Here is a 4,507-nt window from a genome sequence, read left to right on the forward strand (position 1 = left end):
AATTTATTTCACTCATTTAATAAGGAAACAAATCTTTTGAAAATAATTTTGTTTACATATATACAAGTTTGTTTAGATTATTTGTAAATAATAAGTTTTTAGTTTGTTTATAAATAAGCAATTAATTATTCCTATTAGTTAGTTGTTTTTAACATTCAATAGTTTATGGATTTATTTAAACTAACATATCTCATTTTACAGCACAAATTTTTTTTATTTGTCTTTTCAGGTTACAATATAAAACTAGTTAGAAATTTAAACCATCTAACTTTTATTTAAATAATTGATAAACATGAAAATTTATTGTGTTAGACTAATTTATTTTCATTATATAAATTACATAATTTAAATCAAAAATATTTTTATATAAAATAAAATAATAAAATATTTATGGCAAAACATATATATACCCAAAAAAAGAAATATTACAAAAATATTAGCAAAATTTAATATATTTTTTGCATAGTATATCTTTAGAATAAGATAAAATTTAATATAATTTATAGTATATATGTGCCAAAATAAAAATATTAACACAACAAAAAATAAAATATCAAAAATTAAAGTTTTGTTAGAAAATAAAATAGCGGGTCAAAAATCTAGTTACTTATTTATATCCAGTGTCCCCAAAATGGTACTCGATGGTCTATGGGGAATTTATCTTTGGGCTGAGATTTACAGATTTGGGCCAAACACGCCGAAGTAGTATATATATTTGCCGCTCTTTTCTCCTTCAGATTCAGTCTTTGGATATGTCTAATTAATCTATTCAACTCGTGGAACTGGAAGCACTCGCAATTTTCAGATTCACCAGACGAGAGCTAGCATACTGGCTGAGATGCTGAGTGATTTTGTAATTTTATCATCCGACTCCGAGGCAATGCAACTGGTTGATATAGTCACACGAGAGTGAGCAATTAAGCATCACTTGATCACCTAAATTGTTGATGCAATGTAACCTCCACATACAATTATTTTGTTACCAACCGCAGATAAAGACACTTGCTCTGCAAACAATATACTGGTTATGTCATGATATGTTGACATTGTCCTTGAGAAACGTTTCTAATGTAATTTTGAGCATCGATTTTGCTCTACAAGCAGCCAGGAAACATGTTTGGAGAACAGTAAGTCATACTAACTCGACCTAAAAAAAGTCAAACAAAGACACAACGATCAGCTATTAAAGATGCATACTAAACAAAGGCAATCCATTCACTTAATAACTCTTAAGATGGGATTTAGGATATAAAGTAAAAAACGCCAGAACCATGCCACAGTTATTCAAGGTTATTCTCTCGCACGGTACCTGGCTGATAAACACTGAAAACAAAAGGAGTTTTTAAGTCTCCCTACCTTCCGTAGACTACCTATACATCGTCCAGAATGCATGAATAAAAGAAAACCCCCGACTGGTTCAACTATTCTAACCCTGGTACGGGTTCCCGCTGCCATCCCGGTTTGGTGGATAGCTGTTCTGGTACTGTGGCTGCTGCATTCCACCACTCTGCTGCTGGTAGTTGTTGTTGTTACCTGACCATCCTGCATTTGGTGGTGGACCTCCTCCCATGTTGTTCTGCCGTGGTGCTCCTCCCATGTTGGTCTGTGGTGGTGCTCCTCCATAGTTCGGTTGTGGTGCCCCTCCCATGTTGGTTTGTGGTGGTGCTCCTCCATAGTTTGTTGGTGGCCTCTGTCCTCCCATGTAGTTCTGCGGTGGTGGACCTCCATAGTTCGGTGGAGGCATTTGTCCTCCCATGTTGTTAGGTGGTGGTGGGGGTCCCCCATAGTTCTGAGGTGGAGGAGGGCCTCCCATGGGAGGACGTTGGGGAGGTGAGCCTTTGTTCCTCACATCAAGGTAAGAATCAGGAAGAACCCAACGCACATTTGGCAACTCTGCATAGTTACATAAGGCAGTTAAAACGCAAATTCAAACACATAACTGGAGAAAAAATAAAACCTTTAAGCTTGTGAGAAAGATCTTCAGACACAAGTGCACCGAAAGCAAAGTAACACCGATGCGAAACCGAGTAGATCTTCATCCTCGCTTCTTCTTCACTGTCCAATTTCAAAAACCAAAACATATCAGGTCCAAGCCAAAAGAAGAGACTTTTGAAATTTAGGGTTTTACCTGCCAACAATCTGAGCTAGGGTTTTGATATAACCATCGATGATCTCGTCTCTAGTAAGATCACCCTGAGGCGGATCCACAACCACAAGCCAATGCTCGAAATCGCACCCATCGAGCAAGATCGTCTCCTTGGGAGGCCTGTTCGACCAGTTGGGACTCGGATCTTTCAGAGAAGACGCCGTAGCCTGCGAGGAAAGACCTTTGACGGAAACAAATCCGCCGCGGAGAACGGAGGACAAAGCCGCGGCGAGGGGACGGGATCGGCTGAGGAGAGACGGAGCCGCCGGGGTTCTGGAGAGGGGAAGGATCGTGTCAAGAGCCTCGGAATGGAACGCGACGCCATGGAAGGAAGCTACAAAACCCTAGAGACTAGTGAAGAAGGAGATGAGCCAAACAAAGGTTTTGGGAGGGTTTAATACTCATTCGGAATGGAACGCGACGCCATGGAAGAAGTCGCCCTCCTCCAATAATGGCATCTAGTTCGATCTCTGATGCAGAAGCTCGAGGAGCCGAAACTGGATCTTGCTCCATGAAAACAACTAGTCATATGTCCAAGGAACCTTAGCAGCTTAGTGGCCGAGTTCGACTCTTCAAGAATATCGACCAACACAAGTCCCAAAGAGCTGAAGTCAAGGAGCCAATGAAACTTTACACTCTCAGATCGATAGTGAGCTTTTGAACAAGCTCTTATCTTGTATCCAAAAATATATCGAGCATGATATCACGCAGATCGAAAAAAAATACCGGAGAGGCGCGAAGAAAGCTCAAGCCTTGCATTCTACACTCCTTAAAGTGACAAATCCATCCACTTCATTATGAAAAGAGCCATCGAACGCCCGACTTCAAACGATCTCGAACTACTTAAAGGGCCAGTATATCCCTTTCCGTAGAAGAAGCAAATAAATTTTATCTATAACGAATCATGGAAAATCACAAACAAAATCCAAAGCATCACTAAAAGGCCCCGACCATGAAATCATTTTCTGTTATAGAAAACGATAAATCTGGACAAACCACGTAGAAATAATCTAAGATCACATGTTGTCTAAACGATATTTCCAAACAAAAGCTAAGCCACAAGAGGCAGTAAGCGCGACATGATCCACGACGGCGTACTATGAGTTGTGCACATATCAAGTTAATAATTCACAGCCGCATCAACTTCTCATCAACTACACAAGGAAAAACCGATCAAACATGCAACACCATTTCTTCTCCGCTAGATCACAGTCGCTAAAACCAGAACACGTCCATGTCGGTAAACAATTATCTTTAATCTATTTACACACAAATACATTGTATCAGAGAATAGATTCTCGCATTACATTTTCAACTTATATAGTATCAAATTCATACACTATTTCAAATCACAAGTTTCATAAATAAACTTATATAACCACAAAATGTTTTATACATTATTCTCACACTATCAGTAGCTTGAACTACTATTGAGATTCATTTTTCGGTCTCAATTGGCTCGAAATATCCTTAAACTCTATTTTCGACTTTAAACAAGCTCAAACTCTTAACGAGTTCTACCACACTGTCTCAAACGACCCGAACTCTCATCAATCGTATCAAAAACAACACCTATAAACCACGTCCTTAAGCCACCGCCAGCCCGCGAGTTAGATTCCTGATCAGCTTCTATTTCGCAAAACACCTCGAGGACGAGCAGTATAAATTGCTCCTATAACCGAACCAAAGTAAAAGTTCGACTATTCAACTATCGACGTGTAGCCAATCGTCTTGACTTGATGATTGGTTGGGATTATATATTTCCAACACCTTTACACAAACACAAAAATATTAACATAAACTCGAGTTGACGCGAAATAAGCAATCAGACTCACATCAAAAAAATTATAAACAAAATCAAATTCAATCACAAAATCCCATCTACCATGAGAGATCAAAATAACTCTCTATGCTTTCCAAATAAGCGACTCCGCTGACAAGCTCGACCCATATTTGTGAAACCGCGAGCTCGATCCAATTCTCGTCTTCCGTGCGGCGTCTCCAACAGACTACTTCGAACTATTTACTTAACCCACAGACATAAACAAAATCGATCACTTAGTGATCAAACGAACATCAAACGGCTTGATATAATACACCAAATAAGCTGAGATCGAATTCACATTTTGATCACGACAAACAGGCCAAGATCGAACACTCAATGCAATTGTTCTTGCGAGATCTCGCCATCAAATGGCGAACGACTTTGCGAACTCATTAAAGAAGAAAATGGCTCGGAGTCATGTCGTCTCAATTGATAAAAGGATTCTCCGTTCTCCAACCTCATCGCCTCACTTGAAGAACTGTGGGACAAATGTCGGACCATAATTTAGCACTAAATCCTTCCCGCCAAAAAGATAA

General features: G+C 39.2%; 1 pseudogene; it reads right to left on the reverse strand.

Moving 5' to 3' along the window:
- Positions 1–1,166: 1,166 nt before the first annotated feature.
- On the reverse strand, positions 1,167–2,878 carry LOC111202392 (annotated as a pseudogene).
- Between the last annotated feature and the right edge of the window lie 1,629 nt (positions 2,879–4,507).

Source organism: Brassica napus, chromosome C1 (assembly GCF_020379485.1).
Source record: "Brassica napus cultivar Da-Ae chromosome C1, Da-Ae, whole genome shotgun sequence".
Taxonomy (NCBI): Eukaryota; Viridiplantae; Streptophyta; class Magnoliopsida; order Brassicales; family Brassicaceae; genus Brassica; species Brassica napus.